This window comes from Triticum dicoccoides, chromosome 6A (genome assembly GCF_002162155.2).
Source record: "Triticum dicoccoides isolate Atlit2015 ecotype Zavitan chromosome 6A, WEW_v2.0, whole genome shotgun sequence".
NCBI lineage: Eukaryota > Viridiplantae > Streptophyta > Magnoliopsida > Poales > Poaceae > Triticum > Triticum dicoccoides.
The window spans coordinates 614,455,926-614,468,564 of NC_041390.1; the positions used below are offsets into that span (position 1 = coordinate 614,455,926).

The 12,639-nt window shown below is 44.8% G+C and overlaps 1 pseudogene; it reads left to right on the plus strand.

Annotated features, from left to right (window-relative positions):
- The window catches only part of LOC119316124, a 56,726-nt pseudogene that overhangs the window by 35,160 nt on the left and 8,927 nt on the right, over nt 1–12,639 (plus strand).

Here is a 12,639-nt window from a genome sequence, read left to right on the forward strand (position 1 = left end):
AAAGCCCCCCCTCCCCCACACACACAAATATGCATGGGACGTGAGTTACCCGTTGCCAGATTGACCAATTCATGTAGGAAAGCATATTTATTCTCATCTTGGGTACCCTTGTAAACTGCAACTAGGTTCCATATGAAATTGCTTGCTCTATTTCGTAACTGAAACTTTTATATGAAATTTATCAACCGAAAAAGCTCACAAGTCCACGGTCATCATGGTGGAGTTGCAGAAACTAGCTTAGTTAGTATAATCTCTCGTTGGATTGGAGGATGACATTGTTAATTAATTTAATAGTTTAAAAGGACTGAATTTAGCTTAGTTATAGTATCATGTCTCTCTTGGCGCGCGCGTGCATACACACACGCACACACACAAAAGCATATCATTTCTCTCAATATTTGGACGGGAGGATGATAATGCCATTACTTTAAAAGATTGATATTGTTTTAGACGGCACATCCAACTAGACAAAAGTGGAGCGGGATTGATAAAGTAATAAACATGACCTCAATGCTTGTGGTAACAACTAACATGAATGAATGGTGTTTTTTGGACCATGAGAGGCTCAGCACCGCCCTCTGCTATCAGCAGAGGGCGGTGCTGAGCCTCTCATGGTCCAAAAAGTTTAAGGCTACAAAGTACTGGAGTATTTAAGATCGCCACGATTCTTCATTTTCTAAACTGAGGCGGCATTGAAGCCACAATAGCAACATAGCCCAATCAGTTCGCACCCATGAGTTTAATTTTGTTTTCAGATATAGTCCACATTCCACTCACATAAGTTGTCAACAAGTCAAAAAGGTGCCATTAGTTGGTTTTTTTTCACACCCATTAGCTTAATTTTGTTTCTAGATATAATCCACTATCAAGATTTCACTGAAGTCGCGAACAAGTCAAAAAGGTGCCACTACTGATGCATGCTGTTATCCATGATATTGACGACCACGCATGCTATTAGCCATGATGTCGAAGGCCAAAGCAAGCTACGTACCACTAACTACTCCCTCCGTTTCGAATTACTTGTCGCAGGTATGGATGTATCTAGATGTATTTTAGTTCTAGATACATCCATTTCTACGACGAGTAATTTAGAATGGAGGGAGTAGTGAACAAGTAGGCGACGACCTCGAGTAATTAAGTGTCTCTTCTGACTCCAATGTTATTGTCAAGGTCGTGCATGGCAGCATATGGTAAAGCAGTTCCTTCCACCTATACCTCCCGTATGGAGGTGGTCATGGCTGTTGAAGCTCGCCATCTATGGATGGCTGCCCATTACTATTTAGCTCTTGATGAGCCTTTTTATGTTCTTTGTTTGAGATAGGAAGACTTGTATAAGACCCTTTGCTTATTAATAATCATGGTCGTATGCATCGTTCTGATGTAGAGGCCGGGGCGAACCCCCTTTTTGAAAAAAAATGGATGGCTGCCCGACGAGGAGACACATCGGCTTGACGTGTACCACCTCGGCTTGACGTGTTACACACGGTGTCTTGAGGTTCAGATCAACTAATATGATAGTGCCTGCAGATTTGCACTCTGAAAAAAACAGAGTATGTGTACCGCTGGCACTGAAGGAGTTTACCGTCCGGGGCTACCAAGTGAACTTCTGGCTACCAAAAGAGAAATCGTGATCTTGAGCGGTACACGGCCATGATGTTTGTTGTATTTTCTCTTTGCTATGTCCAGCTATGGTCCAGAATAGCAATAAAGTCAAATTGAATCATTCTTGCCGACCTTTCTTTTGGATTTATTGCCATAGGTACTGTTTGAGAGCGACGATGTGCGATGAACGCTCGAATGTAACTAACATCAGTTCTATCCTCACATGGTTGAAGTAGATGCTGCTGCTGGATGGAATGCTTCTGAGGCGCCATAACCCTTCTATCAAGAATAGAATAATCGAGAGCATTGACTGACTGCATCAATCAGGCTGCCGCAAACTTTATTGTGAGTTTTATGGCAAAGACGGTGGCTTCGAATTCGGGCGGACACCAAAGTAGTTTGAGCAGAGTGGAAGTCTGACATTTATAAAAGTTTGAAGAGTATACTTCTGTTTTCTGTCTACAGCGAATCATTGTAGCTTTAGCATAGTGAACTTCTGTTTTTATATGGAGAACTGCTCGAGCTCCAAGATTGTCTTTCGTTCTGAAAAGAAAAATTATACAATGATCCATTCTATTCCCTTCATCTCAAAATGTAAGATCATTTTTGACACGGAGTAGTTGTTAGCAGTAAACTAATGTTTTTAGCTAAAGTGTGTTTCTCTAATGCTTTTTGTTTTTGTTACAGTGAACTGTTGCAGGTTTAACAGAGTGAATTTTTTATTTTTATATGACAAACTACAAAAATTTGAAGATTGAACTTATGTTTCCTATTTTTATGCAATGGCTGATGTAGTTATTGCATGATGAACTTTCTATGTACTGCCAGGCTACCGGCATGAGTTTAACATGTTTCTCGGAATAAACAGTGCGTTTTTGGTGTATTTATAATAAACACCCCTTTTCATTCCATTTCACCGCCTTTTACGAAGAAAGCAAATCAGTCGCATACGCCTACAACAACTCGGTTTAGTCCAACAAAATATAAATGCAAATTTACAGCTTGACGAAAAATCTCATTAAATCCGCTAGTCTTCGATCTTAGAAAACAAAACGCTGTAACTAGTTGTCCAATTGAAGAGAAGTTGGTTTTTCTCCACTACACATTTCTTCTTCTTTTTGCTGGGGCCCACCACACATTTCGTCCTTATAGTCTCATAGACTGCTTATGCTTTGCTGCGTACCATCCAAATCTAGCGCAGAAACAACTTGTTCATTTAAAGAACAGTAATAAACATCAAAAATCCTCTTCCTCCTGCTGCTTGCTCCGCTTGACGATGACGAGTCTCGGACGAGTTGGCGACTCAGAGGTGCCTTCTTTAACCAGCAAGCCCCGTGCCACACTGGATACAAAGAAGCCACCACCAGGATATATAAAGAAGGTATGTTATTCATATCTCATCATGTTGCTCTTTGGCATTTGTGTAGGAAAAACTCCTTTCGGGTGAAGGGATGTGCAATCTTGTACTAATTTGTACATACCATTATTTTGGATCTTGTAACATATGCACAATTGCAAATAAGTAAATAAATAAATATAAACATGTTCTGCCATCTACCATCGACCCAGAGTCGACAGATTTTATGAACAGGAAAACAAATTATCAAGGATACATAAGTGCAATCTGTAATTCAAACAAAAAGAAATAAGTTACAACTCATGTTAAGCATTTTAAAGAAAATAGACCCCATTGAAGTAAAAGGCTAGGCTATAAAAGCAAACAAATATTTTAGATCGCACGGAAAGGAAAAATAGCACGAACAACTAGGTGTAGTTCTAAAAGGAGGAATTCGGAGAGAGAGAGAGAGGAGGGGAGGGAGAGAGAGAGAGCAACTCGTGCATCGATAATCCACTTATGAGCCCAGGTTCATTTGCACCCACGTTGAAGAAAAAAATCAAAACAATACTAAAATTTTTTAAAAAAACATTTTTTGCATGATAGATAATTTGATGCGTGAGCTCTGCTCCAATTTTCAAATCATTTAGACATCTAAGCGGCTCTCGACAAAAAAGAGAAATTCGAGGTCCGTAAAAAAAGTTTACCGTTCATGCCACTATTCTAACACGATTTGTCTTTTTAGAGCTACTCAGATGTTCAAATGATCTGAAAATTAAAGTGGACCTCACGCAATAAATTTTCTACCATGGAAACGTTGCACTCGAAAGTCGTCTTGGTGCTCTTTTCACACTATTTCACCACTTTATTATACTAATATAAAGCAAATCTCGTCACATATGCGTAGAACTCGGTTTATTCAAATGAATTTACAGCTTGACAAAAATTCTCAATAAATCAGCTAGTCTTCGATTTGAGAGAGAAAACAAAGCGCTGTGAAGTAGTTGTCCAACTGAAGAGAAGTTGATTTTTCTCCACCGCGCATTCCCATTTCTTTTCCTTTTTACTGGGGTCCACCACACGTTTCGTCCTTATAAAATTCCCATAGCCTGCTTCTGTTTTGTTGTGTATCCATCTAATCTGCTCCCCCTGAAGAACAAAATTAGCAGGTACAGCAGTGGCTGCTCCTCCTGCTGCTTGCTCTGCTCGACACCGAGGAGTCGCCGACTGGCAGTGCCATCTTTAACCGGCAAAGCCATGCCACACTGGAATAAAGAAACCACCAGCACGAAATATAAAGAAGGTATGTGATTCATATCTCATCAAGTTGTGTTTTGGCATTTGTGTAGGGAAAACTACTTCTCAAAATCAGGCTTTCGCCTCGCTTTATATACTCCATTCGTTTTTATTTACTACACATATTAGCTTTGACTGAAATCAAACTTTATAAAGTTTGACCAAGTTTGTAGTAAACAAACATTTACTATAACAAATCTATACTATGTGAAAATATATGCAAAGATGAATCCAGTGGTATTGATTTGGGGGTGTATATGTTAATATATTTTTCTACAAAGTGTATAAAGTTTGACTTTAGACAAAGCTAATATGCGGAGTAAATAAAGACGAAGGGAGTATAAAGCAACAACCAAACAAAGTGCATGACCAAACAATACAAGGTGATGTGATAGCCATCATACAACGCAGATCACATGATAGCCGGATCATGCAGGACGGACACGACTATGCTACAGAAAGAAAGCACACAGTGCAACACCATGCTATGCCCTATAACACCTAAGCTCCACGACAACGCCCCCAGGAGGGAGAACAGCGCCAAGCGTCGTTGCTGCCGAGTCTACATCGGACAGCAGTTTACACGCGGAACCCAAACACTCAGAGGAGCACCACGACAACATCTTCAATAAGTAAGCGGTACCCCCGAGTGTCGATGTCGTCGGCAACAAAGGGTGGAGCTTTCACTTGGCAACTCCCTGTGTCACCACGAGGTCTCCAGGACAAGCGCGACGACGAGTTCAGAACTGCAGGTCTAGATCAGGGCGGCACCACTGCCAGTGACAGAAAGCGCGCCCGAGCCACCCGTTGCTCCACCTCTCGCCGCCCACACAACCAAGAGGGAAGGCCATCACCGCCATGGTGCCCGCCGAAGAGCCAACCATGCAGACCGTCATCCGAGGCCGTCGCCCCGGCATCCATGTCGAGACTCCCACCAACCACCCACATCACGGCGCACCCCCATCACGGTAGGAGTGAAAGCCATCTCCTTTCACTCCTAGACCGACATCAGCCACAGAGTCCGGGTCGACCCCTCCATGGTAGGAGGCACCCACGCCTGCGTCTCCAGCCAGTCTCTGTGGACCGTGGGAGATACAACCCCATGACTACCCAACGGTTGTCGCCAAGCACACTCGCACGAACACCATGCCCTCGACCTTGACGCTGATCTCCCGGACAGTGTAATGGAGCGCCGACCACCACCAACGCCCACCGTACCCACGGGGAGAGTAACCTCATTGCCCGCGGGCACCTCCCAACTGAGCCCAACCTCACCTAGCTGGAATGCCAACTCTGACTCGCCCCGAGGGCCTGTTCAGATCCACCCGAGCATGGCCTAGACCAAAGGGAACGAAGACTGCTGTGGCCACGCTACACCGCCGGCAGGGGCATGACCACCAGCTTCGAGCATCACCGCCCCCACAGACCCAAACCACTTGCACCACGGATGAGGCCGTCACGGCAGTGTCATGCCGCTGGACAAACACCAACAGAGCCTTGCACCACGTCACGCCACCACCCACAGCCGAGGCCACTAGAGAAGGCCGACCCACGCCACCCATGGACAACCGCCCGGAGGAGCCACTCGCTCTAGATCTGGACAGACTCACCGCCGCCTCCTCGTCCAAGCGCGCTCCGCCAAACACCGGCACATAGCAATCTGCGTCGTCGCAGACGCCTCAGCCATAGTCGTGCCGCGTCACCTTGTAAAGCGTCGTGCCTCCTGACGACGCAGCTGCCCCGTGCCAGCACGCACCACTAGGAAGGGAGACAGGGAATCGCTAGGGAAAACTACTTTCGGTCAAAGGGGTGTGAGTATTAGCAAAAAAGCCCTGGACTTGTGGCTTTTTGTTGCCTCAACCCTAAAGGTTGTTTACCTATGCAATTTCATCATTTCTAAAATAATAATGAAAAAGGTAGAGAAAAAAATAATAGAGTTGAACATGCATTAAACAATAGCAGAAGAGGTTAGCTATAAAATTGATTGTAATATGTTCACTGGCTTTGAGTGTAGAATTACTTGAAGCTTACATCATTTCTCTGATTCCCAGCGTCTTTGATGTTTCCTGTGCTTTTGTTGCCATATGTACTCCAATCAGTGGCAATTAGAGCATTCAATAATAGGACTGATGTAGATTCCTTGCTGGCGTTCAAGGCAAGCCTAAGCAATCAGCATGGTGTCCTAGCTGCATGGAACACAACTACTGACTTCTGTTTGTGGCCAGGCGTCGGTTGCAGCCTTAAGCACAAGCACAAGGTCATAGTGCTTAACCTCTCTTCGGAGGGCCTTGGTGGCACCATCTCACCTTCCATTGTGAACCTCTCCTTGAGAATTCTAGACCTCAGATGGAACAACTTGCAAGGTGAAATACCTTCAGCAATTGCCCGTCTGTCTCACCTACGATATCTTGGTTTGTCCAACAACTCACTTCATGGTGATGTAAATGCTGAATTGAAGAATTGCACCAGCCTTCGAAGAATGAATATTGCTTCAAATCGCTTGACCGGAGAAATTCCTGCTTGGCTCGAAGACTTGTCAAGTCTCGAGATCATAGACATGTTCGCAAACAACTTCACTGGAATCATCCCGACATCACTTACCAATCTCTCAACAGTGAAAGGAATCTATTTCACGAGATAGCAACTTGAGGGTGCCATCCCTGAGGGCCTTGGCTCGGCAGCCTTGTCTCGTTGGGGCTGTCGGACAATCACCTCTCAGGCACCATCCCTACCTCTCTCTTCAACCTTTCCTCTCTAATAGGCTTGGGCATGGCACTAAATAATCTGAGCGGTAAACTGCCCCCCACTAGTGCAGAACCGGGCAATAGCACCGGTTCGTAAGGCCCTTTAGTGCCGGTTAGGTAACCGGCACTAAAATTTCGGCACTAAAGCCCCCCCCCCCCCCTTTAGTACCGGTTCAGCATGAACCGGTGCTAAAGGGCAACCACGTGGCACGAGCCAGCTCCGGGGGCCGGGAGCCCTTTAGTACCGGTTGGTAACACCAACCGGTACTAAAATGTTGGGGTTTTTTTGGTTTTATGATTTCTTTTTCATTTAATTTTGTGTTTTCCATTTTAATTCTTTTTCGTTTGCTGGTATTTTACGGTACTACACATTGTACACGTTATGCATATATATATATATATATATATATATATATATATATATATATATATAAATAGAATTTGTAGTAGAACCAATCATATATATATCATCAATCATGTCTCACAAACTACCATATTAATTCACACATACACACATGTATAGCTATATACAATTTCTCCTACATATGCATGTTGCCTTCGGAGCCAGTGGCATTAGCCTGATTGGTGCCTTCGGAGCACGATGACAATTGGAAGTGGTTCATGACTTGGTCGATGGGGGCGGTAGCGGGTAATAGTATTCTCCCTTCGGATTTATGACCTGGTCGAGTAAAAATCCCGCTATTTCCTCTTGAAGTGCTTCTACGCGCTCCGTTTCTAGGAGCTTGTCCCGCACCTCTTTGAACTGTTAAGAAGGAGATCAATATGCATGTGTATTAGTTGTGTGACTAGATATCGATAATGGTGTAAAAATTGTGAATATTGTTCTGACAAACGTACCCATTCCTGTCTTTAAGATCTGCTCCTTTCGGACGCCATCATGCGAATGTTCTCGCAAACGCAGTATGGACACAGATCAGTCCCCGGCGCCTGCTTCAGGGCCTTTATTACGAGAATGGAATTTAATTTGATCAGATAATAATTAATCAAGCATGATAATTAAAGAGATGGCAGCTAGCTAGCTAGCTAGTACTACTTAATTACTTACCTTGGCTCGAAACCATTTCAGCTTTGGTTTCCATTCGCCTTCCGTGACGCTGATGAACCTTGCCCAAGCCCTGCCCGCCGACGAAGAAAATGAATAAAGGGGTTATTAAATAGTTCATATCATGAAATGACGAACTAAATAAGCCGAGATATATAGTTAATAATGATTGAAATTACCTATTGACTATCCCAAACAAAATGTTATAGTCACTATTTGCTTTGAGTAGCGAGTCCAGTATTTCAACTGTTCCGGCATCAACTTTAATGATACACAAGATCCAGTGAAAGCTGCATGCATACACGTTTGCATGTCTTAATTAAGCGGGCATATGTAAGCAAAAACATGTAGCTAGCTAGTAGGCAAAAACAGAGAATTTGTAGTACAAGAAAGTGTGACTCACTCGAAGTTGTAAGGAAGTAGTATATCTTCATTGTATTTGAGGCGCTTCAAGAACTCGAACATGCTGTCCTCTACCTCTTTTTCATAATATGCATCTAATTTTCATGTGTATTCATTAATGGTGTTTGGGTCAATAAACCCAATGCCATAGCGTCCATCTTTTCTCATTTCATACATCTTCATCCTGCATAATACCACAGAAAAGAATATAGTGAGGATAATTACACGTAATGATTGATCAAAAGGATCACTACCGCTAGCTTGAGACTTAAATTACAGAAAGAAATCACTTACAGACAATAGCAACTGATGATAGATTTGTCGAATGCGTCTTGATTGTATAACTGAAACAGTTCAGAATACTCAACGGCCACAGCTTTCTCATGGTAGTAATGATCCTTCTTGACATACACCATGAGGGACTCTCGATCGGATCTCTTGGTAATGTCCATGTACCATTGATGCAATTCATACATTCTCGTTGGGAGCTTCTTGACATCTTCTGTCTCGACCAAAGGTTGGCCCCGGACAAATTTCCGTTTTATTTCCTCCTCTCTAATCAGAGGCATGTCCTCGATCTCGAGGAGTTGTCCAACAGTGATCTTGAGTTCTTCAGCCTGCATTATATGCTCCTGGGTTATTACCACATCGCCCACCTCGGGAACGTAAACCGTTTGGCCACAATAATATTGGGCACGCGTACTGTCACGTGTTGTTGGCGGCACAACAAGCGGGAGGATCGATTGCGCCGCCTGTTTTCGCAGCTGGGCAATGGTTTTCCCGCATTTTTTGACAGCTGCTTGTTGTTTGCTCGAGCTCGAGCTCGCCTCCTTCTGTAGACGTTGTCGATGTAACTTCCTGATGTGGCGCTCATAGTCTGAGTCAACAGGCTTAGGAGCTGGTGGTTGAGCCATACGAATGAAGTGGTCAACTACTTCCACAGGCACTTTCTCCCTTGGCGGCGGTGGCGGTTTCGGTCCAAAATGGGCGTCGACTTCTGCCCGCACTATGGCATTGGTTTGCTCCTCGGTCCTGTCGTAAGCCCTCACAGGAAGAGGAGTACTGAGGTTTGGACCATATTTATATCGCTTGCCTCCGCCTGTACTTCCTATACTATCACCTCGACTCGTACCGCTACGCACCATAGCTGCGGGGTGTCTCTTCTGCGATTGCTGAGGCGGCGGAGACGGCTGACGGGGCTGAGTTGGATGAGGAGGAGTGGCCTGACGCTGTGTCGGACTTGGAGGAGGAGTGGCCTGACACTTTGCCGGACTTGGAGGAGGAGGAGTGGCCTCACGCGTTGGTGGACTTGGAGGAGCGGGAGTCTGCTGACTCGGTGGCGGACTTCGACGAGGAGTCGGGTGACGCGGTGTCGGTGGCCTTCGAAAGATGATGCAATCCTTTCTCCATAGGATGACACGATGTATGGCCTCTCCCAATGTGTGCTCGTCGTCACCTCCAGGAATGTCAAGCTGTAGCTCCGAATATGGGTCCACCACCTCATCAACCAAGACACGAGCATAGCCCGCTGGAATCGGGTTGCAATGGAAGGTTGCCTCAGGGGAATTTGAAAAAGCAACGGCGTCCGCCACCTTCATGGATATGTTCTTCATTTTGAAGTGTAGCTCGCAGTTAGTGTTCTCCGTGATGTCATCCACGGGGTATCTATCCAGCACTAATGCGTCTCCCGGGGCGGAACCCACGCTGCTTCTCGGCATGGATGGGGCGGTGGTATCCAATGCTGGATCATCCGCTAGCTGCTGCAGCTGCTGATACCCCCTTTGCTGGCTAAGTGAGTCGATCTGCTCCTGCTGCCGCTGGAATTTAGCTGCCAATTCCACTTGACTTGCTTCTAGGCCTTGAAGGCGTTCATAGTCCCGCTTCCTCTGCTCCTCCTCCATCTTCCTCTTCTTCTCCTCCGCAATCTTCTTTCTCGCACGGGTTCTGTAGTCGGCGTTCTAGTCCGAAAACCCCTCATACCACGGAATAGCGCCCTTGCCTCGTGTTCTTCCCGGGTGTTCAGGATTTCCCAGGGCACGCGTATGCTCGTCGTTCTCTCTGTTGGGCTGGAACACCCCCGATCGAGCCTCTTCTATTGCAACAAGTAGCGCATCGTCGGCTCCGTTCAAACATGCCTTCGTCGAAACATTGCCTGTCTTCGGGTCCAACTCCCCCCATGCGCATAGAACCAAGTCCTGCACCTGGGGGGCCATCTCTTAGTAACCAGAGTGACATTTGCATCCTCCATCTCTTTCTCAGACTTATCCCACTTAGGCATTGCCACCGTGTAGCCACCTGGCCCCAGCTTATGGAACTTATCCTTTTTTCGGCATTCTTCTTATTTATTCTCGACCGTTCCTTAGCTAATTCTGAATCCTTGAATTTCACGAAATCGTCCCAATGAGCACTTTGATTCTCTAGTATCCCCTCGAATACTGGAGTCTTCCTTCCTTCCTTGACGTACTTCTCCCACGTCATTCTCTTGTGGTTCTTGAATGCAACCGCCATCTTCCTAAAAGCAGCGTTCTTGACTTTCCGCACATCTGCTTCTGTGAAATGATCTGGTAGGGTGAAATGTTCCATGAGAGTATCCCAAAGCAGATTTTTTTGATTCTCGTCGACAAAAGTAACATCTGGACGTGGATTTGCTGGCTTTCTCCATTCTTGAAGGGAGATCGGGAGTTGGTCCTTCACAAGAACTCCGCACTGACGAACGAACTTGTCCGCAATCTTCTTAGGCGCTAATGGTTCGCCATTAGGTCTGATTGCCTCGATATTGTACTTTACGCCCTCCTTCAACTTTTTGTTCGGGCCTCGTTTCGTCCTTTTGCCTGAAGATTTGCTCGATCCGGATGGCTGAAAGAAGAAAGATCGATTCGTTAATATATATATATATATATCTTCAACTCATTTAAAACATGCGATGATCACCAGATTCCTGCTTATATAAATATATATACCTCGCCGGTGTTTGTTGTTTCAGGATCAACATGTTCTTCGTCGTAGTTCATGACTTCATCTGCTCGGTCGTCGCGATCGAATATCATATCACCCTCTCCGGTGTTGTTTAGAAATTTGGAGCCGTCAAAATCTTCTTCATTCTGATCATCATCTGGCCCGCGTATGATATCGAACATGGTCTGTTCTATCTCTCTGTCGGTATTGTCCGCCATAGCTTTTATTTAACTATGCCAAAAGAAATATAAAACAATTTAGTATAATATCGAATAATAGATATAATCTCGAATACATCATCTCGAATAATAGATATAATCTCGAATACATCGTCTCGAATAATAGATTTAATCTCGAATACGTCGTCTCGAATAATAGATATAATCTCGAATACATCGTCTCAAATAATATATATAATCTCGAATAAATCATCTCGAATATTATATATCAAATACATCACTAGCTAGCTAGCTAGCTAATAAAGATCGAATACTAGAGAGTAATCTAGGCGGTGGACAACCAAAGTGAAGAAACCATCACTGGATCATAGCTCGGGTGATCTCCCCAAAGAACCTGCCAGGTATTGGAGAACCTGACGTCCATAGCAGCCATGTAGCGATGGACGTGCTCGTCCTCCTCCCTGACACGGCGACGTACCACCTCCGGCGGGGCCGGCTCCCTCCGCACCGAAAGTGGCCCACGCGAATGCCACCAAAGAAGATGAGGGTCGACGACGGGACCCGGGGTCGGGTTCCTCACCAAGCGTCGCGCCCCTGAAGGTAGCACCTCCCAGTGCCAGCCCGGCGGAGCCCAGTCCCGGACATGGGTCCTCTGAAGCAGGACGTCGTCGCGAACGGGTCGACGGCGAGGATGCGGGCCGGGCATCGTCGACAACAAATACTATATGCAAATGTAACACTAATTATGCTATCATTGCATATGTCAAAATTCTATATGCTATTTCATACTAATTAAGCATCTAACACCAAAAACAGAAAAAACAACTTCTATACATCCATTAAAAATAGAAAAACAACATTATATAAAAAAATTCCATACTAATTAAACACTAATTATATCCGGGCTCACTAAAAACACTAAGCATCTAACACTAAGCATTGCATATGTCAAAATTCTATATGCTATTCCATACTAATTAAACACTAAGCATCTAACACTAAAAACAGAAAAACAACTTCTATGTGCGTGTTTGTGTGTTCATCATGCATGCTTGTGTGTGT